The sequence below is a fragment of the Rana temporaria genome, chromosome 7 (genome assembly GCF_905171775.1).
Source record: "Rana temporaria chromosome 7, aRanTem1.1, whole genome shotgun sequence".
NCBI classification, from domain to species: Eukaryota; Metazoa; Chordata; class Amphibia; order Anura; family Ranidae; genus Rana; species Rana temporaria.
The window spans coordinates 204,042,463-204,063,376 of record NC_053495.1 but is presented as its reverse complement, the minus strand read 5'-3'; positions in this window follow the sequence as shown (position 1 = coordinate 204,063,376).

Here is a 20,914-nt window from a genome sequence, read left to right as displayed (position 1 = left end):
CTTTTGTAAGGAAGAATGGGCAAAGATCCCTCAAACAAGAATTGGAAGACTCTTGGCTGGCTACAAAAAGCGTTTACAAGCTGTGATACTTGCCAAAGGGGGCAGTACAAGATATTAACTCTGCAGGGTGCCCAAACTTTTGCAGACGCCATTTTTTTGTTTTCTGTAATTTTGAAAGTGTAATTGATGGAAATAAAATCTAACTTTTTTTGATATATTATAAGAATGTCTAATCTGTAATTTGATGCCTTTTGGAGATTTTTCCATCTTTCCTTGGCTTCGTTATGCACATTAATACAAATTTTTACCTGGGGTGCCCAAACTTTCGATCCCCACTGTATCCCTATTTTAAAATAATTTTTGTTTTCTAATCCCGCATAATGGGAAAAAAGGGCGTGTTCAAATATTTTTTCTGGAGTTTCAATTTAATTTCTAAAATCACAACCAAAAATAATTACACCGTTGACGTTTGGGGATTTTATTAAATGACCTCTGAGCACATGGCGTCCCTCTGGTAACATAAGCGAGCGAGTTCATTTCTCATCGCTCACATCTGGGATTCATCCCACCAAATCTGCCCTTGGAGAGCGAAGAGAGCGCTCGTTACATGAGGGCCCCAGAGAGCGCCAGACGGAGAGGAGCACACATTCCTGACTCGCCAACATCCATCTTTTTTCGATGTGTCCAGTAACGCTCTCCGGTCCTCCATCCAGAATGGAAAACAAATGATGAAAGTGATGACTTCAGACCTCACGTGAGGTCTCTGGAATGTGGTGGAAGAAGCCTTCAGATTCTTGTGAAACGTCCAAAATTTGCTGCACTTATCGCTCGGCTTGGCGACTTTCATTGGATGCCAAAATGTTAAGGTTTATATTTCTCAACTTTCATCCCTATAGTTATATGACACAATATAAGATAATAATAATAAGGAAAAGTCAGGGTTGGATTTCAGCAGAGCCAACAAAGGCCATGGCCTAGGGCAAGAGGAAATCCAAAATGTTACAGTTATTGTTCCAATAGGGACAACTGTTCTGGTCACAACTAAGAGTTGATTTGCAGTGGCGTCGCTATGGGGGTGCAGACCACTCCCACCAGAGGGGTGACACAATCAGTTAAGTAGTGACAGCAGGCTCTTTTCCCCGCTCAGTACGCCAGAGAACAGCAGCGCCACTGTGACTGGGGAGAAGCGAGCTGCAGGATGTAAGAGTGTTTTTCCCACTGGCCCCTACTTTCTTCTGTCAGCAGTGCAGGAGAAGAGAGAGCGGCTCTCATCTGATTCGCCACCCAGATTGCTGCCCGGTCTGTTTCCCTCTCCATTGGCCTCATCGTAAGAGACTAGGGGAGCATCATGGGACATGTAGTCCCAGGAAGATTGGTGGCCCCTGAGGTAGTGAGTGCTACAGGAAAAGAGAGGACTGTGCTGCGGAAAGCCAGAGAGAGCCACACTATACCTGCACCACCAGAGAGGGAGCCGCGCTGTACCCACAACACCAGAGAGAGACACACTGTACCCACACCACCAGAGAGAGAGACACCCTGTACCCACACTACTAGAGAGAGAGACACCCTGTACCCACACCACCAGAGAGAGAGACACCCTGTACCCACACTACCAGAGAGAGCCATGCTGTACCCGCACCGGCAGAGAGAGATAGCCACGCTGTACCCACACCACCAAAGAGAGCAGCGCTGTACCCATTCCACCAGAGAGAGAGAGCCACGCTGTACCTACACCACCAGAGAGAGACACACGCTGTACCTGCACCACCAAAGAGAGACACACGCTGTACCTGCACCACCAAAGAGAGACACACGCTGTACCTGCACCACCAGAGAGAGCCACGCTGTACCCACAGCATCAGAGAGAGAGCCACGTTGTACCCACACCACCAGAGAGAGAAAGTCATGCTGTACCCGCACCACCAGAGAGAGAGCCACGCTGTACCTACACCACCAGAGAGAGACACAAGCTGTACCTACACCACCAGCAGAGAGAGACACACGCTGTACCTGCAGCAGCAGAGAGAGACACGCGCTGTACCTGCACCAGCAGAGAGAGACACACGATGTACCTGCACCACCAGAGAGAGAAAGTCATGCTGTACCCGCACCACCAGAGAAAGAGCCAAGCTGTACCCGCACCACCAGAGCCATAGGCTGTAATAGGCTTCCTGATTAGAGCCTGTGTGCTCTAATCGGCTTCCAAACAGTGGGCGCATTGCTGTATGTTCCCTGTTTAACCACTTGCCGCCCGCCAATGACAGATTGACTTTGGCAAAGTGGTTTCAATATCCTGACTGGACGTCATATGACGTCCTCAGGATATTGAGCCGCAGCGCGCCCCCGGCATCATTTGAGGGGGCAATCTGGCTGTATTTGAGGGGGCAAACTGGCTGCATTTTATGGGAAAACTGGTGGCATTTGAGGGGGAAACTGGCTGTATTTGAGGGGGCAAACTGGCATCATTTGAAGGGGGGAAACTGGCTGCATTTGAGGGGGCAAACTGGCTGTATTTGAGGGGGCAAACTGGCATCATTTGAGGGGGCAAACTGGCATCATTTGAGGGGGCAAACTGGCATCATTTGAGGGGGGAAACTGGCATCATTTGATGGGAAAACTGGTGGCATTTGAGGGGAAAACTGGCTGTATTTGAGGGGGCAAACTGGCTGCATTTGAGGGGGCAAACTGGCATCATTTGAAGGGGGGAAACTGGCTGCATTTGAGGGGGCAAACTGGCTGTATTTGAGGGGGCAAACTGGCATCATTTGAGGGGGGAAACTGGCATCATTTGAGGGGGCAATCTGGCTGTATTTGAGGGGGCAAACTGGCTGCATTTGATGGGAAAACTGGTGGCATTTGAGGGGGAAACTGGCTGTATTTGAGGGGGCAAACTGGCTGCATTTGAGGGGGTAAATGGCTGTATTTGAGGGGGAAACTGGCTGTATTTGAGGGGGCAAACTGGCTACATTTGAGGTGGAAACTGGCTGCATTTGAGGGGGAAACTGGCTGTATTTGATGGGGAAACTGGCTGAATTTGATGGGAAAACTGGCTGTATTTGAGGGGGAAACTGGCTGCATTTGAGGGGGAAACTGGCTGTATTTGATGGGGAAACTGGCATAATTTGAGGGGGAAAACTGGCTGTATTTGAGGGGGCAAACTGGCTGTATTTGAGGAAGCAAACTGGCTGCATTTGAGGGGGCAAACTGGCTGTATTTGAGGGGGCAAACTGGCTGTATTTGAGGGGAAAAACTGGCTGTATTTGATGGGGAAAACTGGCTGCATTTGAGGGGGAAACTGGCTGCATTTGAGGGGGCAAACTGGCTGTATTTGAGGGGGCAAACTGGCATCATTTGAGGGGGGAAACTGGCTGCATTTGAGGGGGAAACTGGCTGTATTTGAGGGGGCAAACTGGCTGCATTTGATGGGAAAACTGGTGGCATTTGAGGGGAAAACTGGCTGTATTTGAGGGGGCAAACTGGCTGCATTTGAGGGGGCAAACTGGCATCATTTGAAGGGGGGAAACTGGCTGCATTTGAGGGGGCAAACTGGCTGTATTTGAGGGGGCAAACTGGCATCATTTGAGGGGGGAAACTGGCATCATTTGAGGGGGCAATCTGGCTGTATTTGAGGGGGCAAACTGGCTGCATTTGATGGGAAAACTGGTGGCATTTGAGGGGGAAACTGGCTGTATTTGAGGGGGCAAACTGGCTGCATTTGAGGGGGTAAATGGCTGTATTTGAGGGGGAAACTGGCTGTATTTGAGGGGGCAAACTGGCTACATTTGAGGTGGAAACTGGCTGCATTTGAGGGGTAAACTGGCTGTATTTGAGGGGGAAACTGGCTGCATTTGAGGGGGAAACTGGCTGTATTTGATGGGGAAACTGGCATAATTTGAGGGGGAAAACTGGCTGTATTTGAGGGGGCAAACTGGCTGTATTTGAGGGGGCAAACTGGCTGCATTTGAGGGGGCAAACTGGCTGTATTTGAGGGGGCAAACTGGCTGTATTTGAGGGGAAAAACTGGCTGTATTTGATGGGGAAAACTGGCTGCATTTGAGGGGGCAAACTGGCTGTATTTGAGGGGGCAAACTGGCATCATTTGAGGGGGGAAACTGGCTGCATTTGAGGGGTAAACTGGCTGTATTTGAGGGGGCAAACTGGCTGCATTTGAGGGGGCAAACTGGCTGCATTTGATGGGAAAACTGGTGGCATTTGAGGGGAAAACTGGCTGTATTTGAGGGGGCAAACTGGCTGCATTTGAGGGGGAAACTGGCTGTATTTGATGGGGAAACTGGCATAATTTGAGGGGGAAAACTGGCTGTATTTGAGGGGGCAAACTTGCTGTATTTGAGGGGGCAAACTGGCTGCATTTGAGGGGGCAAACTGGCTGTATTTGAGGGGGCAAACTGGCTGTATTTGAGGGGGAAAACTGGCTGTATTTGATGGGGAAAACTGGCTGCATTTGAGGGGGAAACTGGCTGCATTTGAGGGGGCAAACTGGCTGCATTTGATGGGCAAACTGGCTGCATTTGAGGGGAAAACTGGCTGTATTTGATGGGGAAACTGGCTGCATTTGAGGGGGAAACTGGCTGTATTTGAGGGGGAAACTGGCTGTATTTGAGGGGGAAACTGGCTGTATTTGAGGGGAAAACTGGTGTCATTTGATGGGGCAAACTGGCGGCAATTGATGGGCACAGTGGCTGCGTTTGATGGCACAGTGGCGACAATTGATGGGTACAGTAGCTGCGTTTGATGGGCACAGTGGCTGCAATTAATGTTTTTTTTTCAGGCGTTGGCGTTTTGTTGGCGCCCCCCCAAACAAATTTGAGCACCAGCCGCCACTGAATCAACCCCTGCTCCGCTGATTACAGAGGAACGGAACTAAATGTAGCTATCAACCTACACTAACTAGGAGGGTGCCACACATACTGTATAATCCTCCATTGTCTCCCCTGTGCCCATTCCTCGTCTCTGGGAACGAAGGCGCCAATTATTACAACCCAAACCCAGCAGGGTAGATCTCAGCCCGGCTCCCTAGGACCTATCAGTGGTAGGGGGGGCTCACCCTATCAGTCATAACATTTCTACGAAGTGAAAATAAAAATAATCCGTAGAAAACCAAACAGAACCTAAAACAAACACTGATGTCTGCGCCGGGAGGGTGGTATGTGATCTTATATTTCACAATTATTTTTGAAAACATCATGTAGCAATCTACTCGAGGGGGGGGCTTGAAAAAAAAGTTTCAATTGCACATTTAGGTCCTCCTGCTGTGCCGCGGCCTGCTGACCTCCTCGCCGCCGCGTTATTATCCGCGTTTTATATCTCAGATCATCCCTTGTCTAAGAGTAATTACATTGTCTGCTTTGATACCATCGACCCGAAAATGAAAAATTAGTGTACATCTCGGCTAAGACAAATATAATATGACACACACACACACAGACCGCATTTCTCGTCAAATCACCACCATCTGTCCCCGTTACTTGGAACTCCTAGTATCCATTTCAAAAAAACGTATTTAAGTGCGGTTTAAAAAAAAAAAAAACGAGGTCTCAGAGGAGACGAGAGAGAGAAGTATAGAACCATTTCACTGACATAATTAGATCTGTCATGATCTTAGCATGTTGCCTGCGCCCTGTATGGTAATTAATGAGAATTGGACATTTTTAGGGTTCACATGGCAGATGTAGAGCGGGAGTTTCTGCAAAATATCAAATTCCTTGGGAAGCCGAGTAATCAGAGAGGGAGGCGGGGGGGTGTCATGGAACCAGGGTGTGCCCACAGTTAAATGGCTTTTCTTTTTTTTTTTTCAGTGCCAGGGTGTGCCAGGGCAATTTTACAGATGTGAATTGGAAACAGATTCATTAAAAGTTCACAGAGCGGGTCATTGCACCCAGCAGAGCGAGTCAGCAAGAGGACGGGCCCATCCTGGTTGAGGTTTGACCAATTTCGCTCAGGAATTATGAGAGATACTTTTTTTTTTATAGGATACATTTTTTCTAACATAAAGGGCCAGATTCTCATACATTCGCGCTGCTCCTGGGCAGCGTAATATATGAGATCTACGTTACATCCTGATTCTCAGAACACTTACCTGTAAACTTGCGGCGGTGTAGCGTTAGATTGCTCGGCGCAAGCCTGCCCAATTCAAATGGGGCGGGCACCATTTAAATTAGGCGCGCTCCCGCGCCGAGCGTACTGCGCATGCTCCGTCGGGTAAATTACCCGACGTGCATTGCGCTAAATGACGTCGCCCCGACGTCATTTGCCTAGATGTATACGTAAATGACGTCCAGCGCCATTCACGGACATCTTACGCAAACGACGTAATTTTTATTGAATTCGACGCGGGAACGACGGCCATCGTTAACATTGGTTGCGCCTGCTAATTAGCAGGGGCAACCTTACGCGTCGGGTACGCTACGCAAACGACGTTAATTCGCTGCGTCGACCTCGCGTATGTTCGGGAATCGCCGTACTTACCTCATTTGCATAGACGACGGGGAAAAGCGACGATGCGACACCCAGCGGCGGGAAAAAAAATTACTTTTAAGATCTGACAGCGTAACAGCCTTACGCATGTCAGATCTAATGGGTACCTATGCGCAACTGATTCTAAGAATCAGTCGCATAGATACCCGGGGCCAGATGAGGAGTTACGACGGCGCTAATGGTGTTGCGCCGTCGTAACGCCTTTGAGAATCTGGCCCATTGAATATATTTATAGGCCCAGATTCTCGTACGAGTTACGCCAGCGTATCTCCAGATACGCCAGCGTAACTCTGAGTCTGAGCCGTCGTATCTATGCGCCTGATTCTTAGAATCAGTTACGCATAGATTTGTAATAGATCCGACTGGCGTAAGTCTCTTACGCTGTCGGATCTTAACTGCATATTTACGCTGGCCGCTAGGGGCGTGTACGCTGATTTACGCCTAGAAATATGTAAATCAGCTAGATACGCGAATTCACGAACGTACGCCCGGCCGATGCAGTACAGATACGCCGTTTACGTTAGGCTTTTCCCGGCGTAAAGTTACCCCTGCTATATGAGGCGTACATGCGGCGTACCAATGTTAAGTATGGACGTCGTTCCCACGTCAAATTTTTAAAATTTTACGTCGTTTGCGTAAGTCGTTCGCGAATAGGGCTGGGCGTTATTTACGTTCACGTAGAAAGCATTGGCTTCTTGCGGGTTAATTTGGAGCATGCGCACTGGGATACTTTTACGGACGGCGCATGCCCCGTTCGTAAAAAGCGTCATTTACGTGGGGTCACATTAAATTTAAATAACACACGCCCACATCTACCACATTTGAATTAGGCGGGCTTACGCCGGCCTATATACGCTACGCCGCCGCAACTTTGGTTTGAGAATACGGCACTTGCCTGTAAAAGTTGCGGAGGCGTAACGTAAATAGGATACGTTACGCCCGCACAAAGATACGCGATTCTACGTGAATCCGGCCAAAGTGTTTTTTTTATACTTTTTTTGTAAATTAAATATATATATATTTTTTTATAAATATCACTCTTTACAGTAATTTTTTTAAATAAAACAAATATTTTCTTCGAATTTGAGGTATAATTTATATTACAGTGGAACCTCGGACTGCGAGTAACGCTCTTAACGAGCATTTCGCAATACGAGCAATATTATTATTTTTTTTAAATCCTGACTCGGTTTGCGAGTGTTGTCAGGCGTTCCAATACTTTTGGCAATATAGTGTATATAATAAAATCTGTATAATACAGTGGAACCTCGGATTACGAGGATAATCCGTTCCAGGAAAATGCTTGTAATCCAAAGCACTCGCATATCAAAGCGAGTTTCCCCATAGAAGTCAATGGAAAGCAATATATTTAAAGTGTTTTTATACTTTTTTTTATAAATTAAAAAAAATAAAAAAAATTTTAGTAAATAAAATGGTGTCACAAAACCACTATTTACAGTCATGTTTAAAAAAAAATAAAAAAATATTTTGAATTTTTTTTCGAATTTGAGGTATAACCTATATTATTCCACAGATTATATTATATACACTATATTGCCAAAAGTATTGGGACGCCTGCTTTTACACGCACATCGGGCCGGATTCAGGTATAATTGCGCTTTTTTTGCAGAGGCGCAGGGCAACGTTTTTGCCCTGCGCCCCCGCAATTTTTTGCGCTGCCCTCGATTCACGGAGCAGAAGCTCTGTAAATTGCGCGGGTGCGCCGGCAAAATGCCCGGCGCAAGAGCGCGTAATTTAAATGATCCCGTAGGGGGCGGGAATCATTTAAATTAGGCGCGTTCCCGCGCCGATCGTAGAGCGCATGCTCTGTCGGGAAACTTTCCCGACGTGCATTGCGGCAAATGACGTCGCAAGGATGTCATTTGCTTCAAAGTGAACGTGAATGGCGTCCAGCGCCATTCACGATTCACTTCCGCAAACGACGTAAAATTCAAGTGTCAGTTACGCATAGATTTGACTAAGATCCGACCGGCGTAAGTCTCTTACGCCGTCGTATCTTAGTTGCACTTATTTTACTCTGGCCGCTAGGTGGCGCTTCCGTAGATTTACGCGAGAAAAATGCTAATTAGGTAGATACGCCGATTCACAAACGGACGTATGCCCGGCGCATTTTTTTTACGTTGTTTACGTTAGGCTTTTTCCGGCATAAGGTTGCTCCTGCTATATGAGGCGTACGCAATGTTAAGTATGGACGTCGTTCCCGCGTCGAATTTTGAAATCTTTACGTCGTTTGCGTAAGTCGTTCGCGAATAGGGCTGTGCGTAAATTACGTTCACGTCTAAAGCATTGACGATTTGCGGCGGAATTTCGAGCATGCGCACTGGGATTCTTTCACAAATGGCGCATGCGCCGTTCGTAAAAAACGTCAAATACGTGGGGTCACACTAAATTTAAATAAAACACGCCCACATCATCCAAATTTGAATTAGGCGGGCTTATGCCGGAGCACATACGTTACGCCGCCGTAACTTAGGGCGCAAGTTCTTTCTGAATACGAAACTTGCGCCCTAATTTACGGCGGCGTAACGTATCGGAGATACGTTACGCCCGCACAACATTACGCAGGGCTATCTGAATCTAGCCCCTTGTGTATATAATATAATCTGTATAATACAGTGGAACCTCGGATTACGAGTATAATACGTTCCAGGAGAATGCTTGTAATCCAAAGCACTCGCATATCAAAGCGAGTTTCCCCATTGAAGTCAATGGAAACAAAAATAATTAGTTCCACATTAACTTCTATGGCATGCAATACCGCATTTGGCCAGAGGTGGGGGGGGGGCGGGCACCAGAGCCGTTCAGGGAATACTCAGAAACACTCAGAAATACTCTGTTCCCGAGCTTTTCCGGGGGTACGCTACACCACTGAGACAGGATGTGGCTGCAAAGCATCTGAAGCACGAAGATGCAACAAAAAATGTTGCAAGAAAGGTAAAAGAAAAAATTGTCCAGAAGCCAGCAGACTGGAGGGAGAAGAAGGGACCTTTTCATTTGACACGTAGCACTCTGAGCGCACTAGAGCTGCACGATTAATCGCGGAGAGAATCGCGATCTCGATTCTCCTCGCCCGCGATCTCCGGGTGCGGTGACCCGCGATTTTCGGGTGCGGCCATAGGAAACACACTGAATTATTCTCACCCATGTGCATGTGTCCCGGAAGTCGCTCACATTCCCCATCACCACCATCCTCCAATCCGCAGCAGGAACGTCATTATCCGCCGCCCGCTGCCAGCATCAGGTTCTGTTACCTTAGATACCGCAGGACATTTCTGTTGCGCCGCATGGCATGCCAGGATATGTAGTCCCGCCTCTGTTAGTGAAGGGGGAGGTCTCCTGGTAGAACTACCAATCCCAGGATTCCTAGCGGGCCTGGTTCCAGACAGGGAGCGGAGCGGAGAATGCTGACTGGAGCCGGGGAGATGAGGGCAGGTGCTGGGGAAGTCCGGCCGGAGCTTTACCGCTGGAGGAGGCAGAATACGGGGGGCACCAAGGTGAGGGCCGGCGGAGGGGTTCCGTGTAACCCAGATCCTGAGAGAGAGAACCATTTTACTACCTGGAGGCCTGAGCGAGAGTATACATATATGGGTAGGGGTGACAACATGGATAGGGGTGACAACAACATGGGCAATGGTTACAACTAGGGTTGTCCCGATACCACTTTTTTAGGACCGAGTACAAGTACCGATACTTTTTTTCAAGTAGTCGCCGATACCGGATACCGATACTTTTTTTAAATGTGTCTCCAAATGCAGCCATGTCCCCCCCATATGCAGCCATGTCCCCCACATATGCAGCCATGTCCCTCTAGCCATGTCCCCCACATATGCAGCCATGTCCCTCTAGCCATGTCCCCCACATATGCAGCCATGTCCCTCTAGCCATGTCCCTCACATATGCAGCCATGTCCCTCTAGCCATGTCCCTCACATATGCAGCAATGTCCCTCTAGCCATGTCCCTCACATATGCAGCCATGTCCCTCTAGCCATGTCCCTCACATATGCAGCAATGTCCCTCTAGCCATGTCCCTCACATATGCAGCAATGTCCCTCTAGCCATGTCCCTCGATGCAGCGGCGGGGGGGGGAAAGGGGGGGGGAAGTATTCTATTTAGGTATCGGGGGTATTTGCGCGAGTACGAGTACTCCCGCAAATACTCGGTATCGGTCCCGATACCGATACTGGTATCGGTATCTGGACAACCCTAGTTACAACATGGGCAATATTGACAACATGAGTAGGCGTGACTGCATACTAGCTCATTATGGCTTTTGCCTTTCAGGTAGGTTTAAAAAAAAAAACAAGAACGGGGTTTACTATCGCTTTAAATAAAAAGAAAATGAGAATCGTGAGAGAATCGTTATCTTCATTCTATGCAAAAGAATCGCGTTTCTCATTTTTCCCAGAATCGTGCAGCTCTAGAGCGCACATGCCATTAGTCGGATTTCACTTCGTAATAATCTCAGGCATGGTTCGGGAAGACATTTATATTCACCAGAATGAAGGGGTACTACAATTTCCACTAAAGAGATACACAATAGTCAGGTTACACATACAATGTCGGGTTAGGCGTCCTTGGTCTTTATGTAGGGTGATGCGCATCATATCAAATAAAACCAAAGAAGTTGGCGTTCCCTCCCCTCCACACTTGTGACAGCGCCCCTCTAAATTTTGCACCCGGGCGGTGGCCCCCCTTGCACCCCCCCACGCTATGCCACTGAGACAGGATGTGGCTGCAAAGCATCTGAAGCACGAAGATGCAACAAAAAATGTTGCCAAAAATATAAAAAAAAAAGTATTTTATCATAATTTTTTTATTATTAAAATATTTTATAGTACATAGAGCTTTAGCAAAACATTGGTATTAAAAACGTTAATTTACAGAGACAAATGTTGCCAGTATGCGGCACCCTATAGCGGTATTAATCAAGGTAAAAGGGCACCTCTCAGATTATATGGCAGCGCAGCCTTCAGCGGTGCCGGGATAAACGGATTAGCGGTATCGCTCTCCGGTCTCTTTGCAAAAACAGGGATTAATCCGCGGTGGATTTCCCGCTCACCTCTGGCTCATTACCGTCTTCTAAAGCGCTTAATTCAAAACAAAATGAGACACAGGAGCATCTGTTTCCTTCACATCATCACATCATATTCTGCAGGAAGATTTATCATCGCTCCATGCCAGTGCTACATATTCGGAGAAAATTTCCGCACTGAGAATTGTCCAGAAGCCAGCAGACTGGAGGGAGAAGAAAGGACCTTTTCATTTGACACGTAGCACTCTGAGCGCACATGCCATTAGTCGGATTTCACTTCGTAATAATCTCAGGCATGGTTCGGGAAGACATTTATATTCACCAGAACGAAGGGGTACTCCATCCAGGAATAAAATTTCCACCAAAGAGATACGCAATAGTCAGGTTACACATACAATGACGGGTTAGGCGTCCTTGGTCTTTATGTAGGGTGATGCGCATCATATCAAATAAAACCAAAGAATTTCCAAGCTCAACTTACCCAACAGCCTGCGACCAACCGAATTGACTGCTGGGCTCTGATGAAGAGGCTTAGAGCTTCGAAACACGTCAGCCGGTGGTGACCCCCCTTCACGTTCTCTACGCAGTTTGGAGACCCCTGCTCTAAATGGATGAACCAAAAACGATTCTTAGAGCATCGAGGGGGTAGGAGTGTCCAGCTAAGGACTGGTCCATCTACAACAAAACAAAGGGGGGGGGGGTATAGATGAACATATCAAACACATAAATAAAATAGTCTGTTGTGGCAGCACAACGACAGCACAGCAAATGATCCAGTTTAAATGAATGCGTGGTCAGGAAGGTGTACCAGGATGGAAAGAAGTTTACTTATTCTTCCTAGATCCAACATTTCTGAAGGGTTCTGGATTTATCCTGGAGCTCAGGGCTGCTGAGAGAAATCGCGGGGGCCCCGTACAGACTACCTGACACCCCCCCTAGGAAAATATTAAAGCTATAAATACAATAAAATCACTATTAGCAGACACAAATTCAACATACCGTATTTATCGCGGTATAACGCGCTCCCGCGTATACCGCGCACCCCTAAAGTGACCCCCAATCCTGTGGAAAAAAAGTTATTTTTGTACTTACAGTTTTGGTGTCTTGCGCGGCGTCCATCGGCGGCCTCGTCGGGTCCGGCGTCCTTCTGCGGCTTCGGGTGTCCTCTTCGGCGGGTCCGGCGTCCTTCTGCGGCTTCGGGTGTCCTTCTGCGGCTTCGGGTGTCCTTCTGCGGCGGGTCCGGTGTCCTCTTCGGCTTCGGGTGTCCTCTTCGGCGGGTCCGGCGTCCTTCTGCGGCTTCGGGTGTCCTTCTGCGGCTTCGGGTGTCCTTCTGCGGCGGGTCCGGTGTCCTCTTCGGCGGGTCCGGTGTCCTCTTCGGCGGGTCCGGCGTCCTTCTGCGGCGTCCTCGCGGCGTCCTTCCCGCTCGTTTCCCGCGCCGAGTTTTGAATACTGCGCCAGCATATACCGAGCGCAGTACACTCGGGCAGGCTCGGCAACTGTCGCGCTCACGTCCTGGACGTGACCCAAGACTGGCCGAATATACCCGAGTGTACTGCGCTCGGTATATGTCGGCGCAGTATTCAAAACTCGGCGCGGGAAAGCGGGTATCGGCGTATATCACGCACCCACGATTTTGCCCTGATTTTCAGGGCAAAAAAGTGCGCAATATACGCCGATAAATACGGTAAATCACAGAATTCCTGCTAAATCTAAAAGATTATACTGAGTTAATAAATAAAAATGAAGAGGAGATGAAAAAAAATATACAGGCTGGGCAGCTGGAGCCCTGGGATCAGAGAGACAGGGAAGATGAGAAGGGAGGAACTGCAGGGAGAGAAACAAAGTAACAGAGGTAACAAACTCACCTAGCAGAGCTAACATGGGAGGGGGGAGTGGGCTTACAGGGAGAAGGATTAGTGAGGGACAACTGTCTCTTTCTCAGCAGATAAAAGCTGGCAGCAGGGAGAGGGGGAGAGACCAGCTTTCATCTTCTGGAGGAAGAGATCTGTAATTGTTGTCCATCACTAATCCCCCTTCCTGTGTGCTTGGGCCCCCTACAAGAGGACTGGTGGTCCCCCCCTATCAGCAGCCCTGCTGGAGCTAGTTCCTGATTGATGGATTTGCTTGGGGAAGATTGTTGTATGCAGAGAACATCTTGCCAATCAGTAAGATGCAGAGGGCAAGAAGGAGATAAAGACATCAACTGACAGGGTTCCGTATGATGTAAATTAAGATGAGGAAGTTCCTCTGGGGAGGAGCCTGAGACACACAATGGGCCAGATTCACAAAAGGGATACGACGGCGTATCTGCTGATATGCCGTCGTATCCCTGTTTCTATCTATGCGACTGATTCATAGAATCAGTTACGCATAGATATCCCTAAGATCCGACAGGTGTAATAGTTTTACACTGTTGGATCTTAGGATGCAGTACCGCGGCCGCCGCTGGGGGGAGTTTGCGACGTAAACCAGCGTCGGGTATGCAAATTAGCAGTTACGGCGATCCACGAAACTTTTTCCCGTCGTTACGTCGCCGCAAGTGTTAGTTTGCCGTCGCAAAGATAGGGCACCTTTTACAAAGTGTAAAATTACTACACCATGTAAAAGTATACCCGTCTTTCCCGCGTCGCTTTTGAATTTTTTTTTTATTTTTTTTTTCCGGCGCAAGTCTTTTTTTCACGTCGCGATTCACAAAACGGCGGCGCGTCGTAATTTCGCGCAAAAGCACGTCAGGAAATTTGCGTCGGGAGCATGCGCAGTACGTCCGGCGCGGGAGCGCGCCTAATTTAAATGGTACCCGCCCCATTTAAATTTGGCCCGCCTTGCGCCGGACGGATTTAGGATACACCGCCGCAAATTTCCAGGTAAGTGCTTTGTGGATCGGGCACTTAGACAGAAAATTTGCGGCGGTGTAACCTAAATCGGTTACGTTACACTGCGCCCGGGCTACGTGAATCTGGCCCAATGTGAGTATCTTATGCTGCTTGCAAAGTAAGGGATGAACACTTCTGAGATAGCAAGTTCTGCTGAATCATAGAAGAGAATGGAGCTAAGTAACATAAAAATTGGAGGACAAATTTACAAGTCAAGACTCAACAGTCTTTCTACACTTCAAGGAATGGGACGTTCTTTCAAGGAGAGTGAGGTGTAGATTTTGGACAGAGAAGATAATAAGATCTAAACCTGTGTAAGGGGCCCCAAAAGTTCTGATGCCTGTCCTGAGCGTAGGATATGTTTAAAAAGACTCAAAGCTATTTTTTTTATGCCTTGTGTCCTGAGGAACACTCCCCAAAGTCAGTTGTCACCCACTCCCCAAAGTCAGTTGTCACCCACTCCCCAAAGTCAGTTGTCACCCACTCCCCAAAGTCAGTTGTCACCCACTCCCCAAAGTCAGTTGTCACCCACTCCCCAAAGTCAGTTGTCACCATAATAGCTGTCCCGATTTGAGAAGAGTCCCCCCCCACCTACTTTTCTTGTGACAGCTCTAAAATTATTTAGGATTTTGGATGGGATTGGACATTTGTATAGCGTTTAATGTGTGGATTAATTCATGTATTCAGTTTTCTGTCCTTATGAACAATGAAGCAGTATGTGAATTATGGCGAACGGAACATTTCTGCACTCTGTGGTTTCGTGTGTACTGTAGATAGAGGGCGGAATGTCCTTAGACTATTCACAATTTTAGGATCAGACATCTGTATAGTTGGAGAGTCGAGGTTTCAAAAGGTAAATTAAAATAAATCCTATTTGATAGAATGGGATATCCCCCACACATCCACCACATTGTAAGTGAAATGGGTTTGCGGGAACGTCTCAACCTTCGTCTCAGTCTATGCGAAGGAATTATTTTTCAAGTTAAGACTGTTAGAGTAATCAATGGAGCGAGAAACATTGTTCTGGTCTGGTTTAGATCATCAAGCTGTATGTGTCCGGTAGTAGAAGTTAATATGATGGTTAGATCGGTCTTGCTACTGATTTTTGGATATGGATTCCACCTCTTGATTTATTACTATAAGGGCTATTTCTATGCAATGTACAGCCATCCATAGGAATCAAGTACAGGATGTGGCTGTATCTGGCTATTGTAACAGCACTGGTGAACGGAGTGAACCACAACTGCGGTTAGCAAGGATTTCAATGCGATTCTCTATGCGACAGCTCAGTATCGGGCCCCAGGCGTCACTCCTCGCAACAGGAATTTGGGGGATCTATACATCATCTCTGCGTCACATAAAGAAAGGCGCTGAGCTACTAAGCATGGACGCATTACAACATGCGACCAGAGCTTAGCGTTTAAAAATATAGGGCCTCCATGGAACTTTCAGAGCGCAACAGCTCCTCTGCTGGTGCCAGGCCATGCTCCACCTCCCCTGCGGCCAGAGGACAGATCCATCCGACCATCCATCCTGGGGTCGGGGATCAGATGGGGATCTCTCCCCCCTCATATGCCTCAATGGCCAGCGCCAGTGCTCCCTGGCACATGAGGGCCCCCACTCTAATGGTGGATCAGGCTGAGGCCTGGTCCGATTCATGGGACTCACCCCAGCAGCCACCCCTCGAGGCTAGAAAACATGAGGAATCAGCTTCCACCCACTATCCATCCCCCACTGATCCACTGCAGCCCACCTATGAGGTTAGGGGCCCCCCTTACCATCCTCCCCCACCATGGCAGTCTTATGCCCCGTACACACCATCACTTTATGTGATGAAAAAAAATGACGTTTTTAAAAACGTCACTTTAATTGACCGTGTGTGGGGGAAAACGTCGTTTTATGTCTTCTAAAAAACTACCAAAAAAAATTGAAGCATGCTTCAATTTTATGTGTCGTTTTTCAAAACGTCAACTTTTACTTCACAGAAATTGACCGTGTGTAGCAAAAAACGTTGTTTAAAACGACGTTTTTTCACCCGCGCATGCCCAGAAGCTACTTATGAAGCGAGCTTCAATGGAAAAACGTGGTGGAACGTAACCTCGCTTTGCTAGAACATTGTGAGAAAAACGATGGTGTGTAGGCAACTTCGTCTTTGAAAATTGAAGTTTCAAAAACGTCATTTTTTACTTCACAGAAAATGTCGTTTTTTTTCATCACATAAAGTGATGGTGTGTACGGGGCATTACTTGCAGGCCTTCCCTACGAAAGATGATTTTAAACAGCTTGTTGAAGATGTTAAGGCGACCTGCCGCGCTGAAATTCAAGTTCTCCACACAGGCCTCAAACACTTAGCTGACAGAGTGGAAATGGCAGAGGAGGAGATTCAAGAGACTAAATTGGCGGTACATCGCACCCAAATTCAGGCGTCTGACCACCGTCTCATGCTAAGAGACATGCAGCGGCATATTGAAGACCTCGACAACAGGGGGCGCCGCAACAACATCCGCATGCGCGGTCTCCCTGAAGCAGACGGGGCAGAAGACCTGCAGCTTACCCTCCAGAATTTATTTAATGAAATACTGGGAGTACCAACAGACAAGACCATTGAGATGGATAGGGCTCATCGGCGTAAGTCGACGTAGGTGGAAGTGGGCGTGAGCCATGCTAATGAGGCGTGACCCCATGCAAATGATGGGCCGAGTGCCATAAAACGAACGGCGCATGCGCCGTCCCGTGGACGTATCCCAGTGCGCATGCTCAAAATCACGTCGGAACTACTCCTTAAGATACAAGGGATCACTGCCTACGACGTGAACGTAACCTACGCCCAGCCCTATTCAAGTACTACGAAAACAACGTAAAATACGACGGCTCTGTTCCCTGGGCCATACCTTAGCATGAGTTGCGCCTCATCTATGGGGAATAACTTTACGCCGGACGTACGACTTACGCAAACCGCGTATATTATGAGCCGGGCGCAAGTACGTTCGTGAATCGACGTATCTCCCTCATTTCCATATTTGAATAGGAAATCAATGGGAGCGCCACTTGCGGCCAGCGTAAATATGTTCCCACGATACGCCGGCGTAGGAAAGTTACGTAGATCGGATGAAGCCTATTTTAAGGCGTATCTCAGTTTATGGGCACGGCGCATTGATACGACGGCGCATATTTACACTTACGCGGCGTATCTCGAGATACGTTGGCGTAAGTGCCTTGTGAATCCGGGCCATTGACTTCTATGGGGAAACTCGCTTTCATATGCAAGTCCTTTGGAGTACAATCATTCTCCTGGAACGGATTATGCTCGTAATCCGAGGTTCCACTGTATATATAAAGTTATATATCATTTTCTAGAATATGAAGGTTGAGATCGATTTAATTACCGTATTTATCGGCGTATATCACGCACTTTTTTGCCCTGAAAATCAGGGCAAAATCGTGGGTGCGCGATATACGCCAATACCTGCTTTCCCGCGCCGAGTTTTGAATACTGCGCCGACATATACCGAGCGCAGTACACTCGGGTATAGTCGGCCAGTCTCGGCTTCTTCCGCGACAGTTGCCGAGCCTGCCCGAGTGTACTGCGCTCGGTATATGCTGGCGCAGTATTCTAAACTCGGCGCGGGAAACGAGCGGAGAGAACGCGAGGACGCCGCAGAAGGACGCCGGACCCGCCGAAGAGGACACTGGACCCGCCAAAGAGGACACCGGACCCGCCGCAGAAGGACACCCGAAGCCGCAGAAGGACACCCGAAGCCGCAGAAGGACGCCGGACCCGACGAAGAGGACATCAAAAGCCGCAGAAGGACGCCGGACCCAACGAGGCTGCCGATGGACGCCGCGCAAGACACCAAAACTGTAAGTACAAAAATAACTTTTTTTCCACAGGATTGGGGGTCACTTTAGGGGTGCGCGGTATACGCGGGAGCGTGTTATACCGCGATAAATACGGTAGTGAGAGTTATGCACTAAATGGGTTTTGGCTTTCTGTGCAGATCCGTGGATCCTTATCTGGTCGGGGTTTCCATGTTGATTGAGCAGGTGCAAGGCAGTCCAGTCCAGAATGGGAGATGTGATGAAATCTTTGGGGGGCCGATGGATGTGTGATGTCATCTGGAAGCTCACGAGTAACCAATGGAATGTATTCTCAGTGGACATGGGCTGGTCCGAAGGGCGGGGCGCTCTCCAGCACGCTCTCTGGTCATCATCAATGATGTTGAATAATGATCCGAGCTCCAGCCAAGATGACGGGATGGGACGATGTAACGGGAGCGACCAGCACAGCCGGCAGGGCGGGATCCTCCAATACAATGAGCAAAGTATTTTTATCCACTTTGATGATTGAGAAGTACAGGCAACAGTTAGAAGAGCACTTGAGTCACGCATGGAAATATTCATAGACACGGCCTGCTTAAATGTGACCTACGGCCTTCCCTTCAGTCTTGCACGGTTGTACCGGCTCCTCTCCTGGACTGAATTGGCTTCCTCTGATTTCACTGCACACTGTGAGCTTCTCAAAATGTGCATCAGAACCTTCAGCAAGTCAGATAGAGCCCCGCCTCATTACCTGGCTGGCTATTAATGCACGGGGCACCAGGTGCTTGGGGACCCTATGATAATCTTGCATAACAATATACTCGTCAACCGTCCCGGATTTGCCGGGACAGTCACGCTTCTTGCTAAGCTGTCCCGGGATGGTGGTGTCCATGAAAGCATCCCGGAACATGTACTGAGCCCTTCTGCTTCCAGTACTGTTCCCTCCTGATCCCCCCGTATTGGGATCTTCTGCCCCCCCCCCCCCAATACTGTACTCTTTGTGTTGATAAGTCTTTGTTTAATGCCATCCTTTCATCTTTTCTTATTGTTTAAAATCAATTTTATTAAAAGTAATAATAAATATATGTTTTTTTCTATCAACTATTTAATTTATACTTAAATTCTTGAAAGTGGGTGCGTAATTTGGGGCAGGCTGGTAGGGGCCCCAGAGTATCAGAGGCCAGGGCCATTTTAATGCAAGGGCACTCCTGGGCACTGCCCAGGGGCCCCAGGTACATGGGGGCCCCCACAATAATCTTGCATTACATTATACTTGACAACTGTCCCGGCTTTGCTGGGACAGTCATGCTTTTTACTAAACTGTCCCGATATGGTTGTGTCCTGGGAAACCTATACTGTGCCCTCCGGATCCCAGTGTTGTGCCCTTCTGATCCCAGTATTGTGCCCTCCTGACCCCCCCTGTATTGTGCCCTTCTGCATCCCCCCTGTACTGTGCACTTCTGCATTCCCCCCTGTACTGTGCCCTTCTGCATTCCCCCCTGTACTGTGCCCTTCTGCATTCCCCCCTGTACTGTGCCCTTCTGCATTCCCCCCTGTACTGTGCCCTTCTGCATTCCCCCCTGTGCTGTGCCCTTCTGCATTCCCCCCCTGTACTGTGCCCTTCTGCATCCCCCCTGTACTGTGCACTTCTGTATTCCCCCCTGTACTGTGCCCTTCTGCATTCCCCCCTGTACTGTGCCCTTCTGCATTCCCCCCTGTACTGTGTCCTTCTGCATTCCCCCCTGTACTGTGCCCTTCTGTATTCCCCCCTGTACTGTGTCCTTCTGCATTCCCCCCTGTACTGTGCACTTCTGTATTCCCCCCTGTACTGTGTCCTTCTGCATTCCCCCCTGTACTGTGCCCTTCTGTATTCCCCCCTGTACTGTGTCCTTCTGCATTCCCCCCCTGTACTGTGCCCTTCTGCATTCCCCCCTGTACTGTGTCCTTCTGCATTCCCCCCTGTACTGTGTCCTTCTGCATTCCCCCTCTGTACTGTGCCCTTCTGCATTCCCCCCTGTACTGTGTCCTTCTGCATTCCCCCCCTGTACTGTGCCCTTCTGCATTCCCCCCTGTACTGTGTCCTTCTGCATTCCCCCCTGTACTGTGTCCTTCTGCATTCCCCCCCTGTACTGTGCCCTTCTGTATTCCCCCCTGTACTGTGTCCTTCTGCATTCCCCCCCTGTACTGTGCCCTTCTGCATTCCTCCCTGTAAAAAAGCGGCGGCGTTCAATTCTGAATCGGCGGATGTCTTCATTTGCATATTCGTCGCAAGTAAAACACGAAATGCCACCTAGCGGCCAGCGGTAGATTGCAGCCTAAGATCCGACGGTGTAAGTCACTTACACCTGTCGGATCTTAGGGAGATCTATGCGGAACCTGATTCTATGAATCAGTCGCATAGATCCGACCGATGGAACTCAGAGTTACGACGGCGTATCAGGAGATACGACGGCGTATCAGGAGATACGACGGCGTATCTCTATCTGAATCTGCCCCCTTTGTCACACGGGCTTCTTCATGGCTCAGAGAAATGCCATACAGCCATCGTAGGAGTGCCTGTAGACGGGAAGGGACTGCAAGGAAGTCATAGAAGATCGGCAGCACTGAGATATAATGAATGATGAAAAAAAAGGCGACGAGAAGTATTTTACTTTAAAAAAAAACAAAAAACAA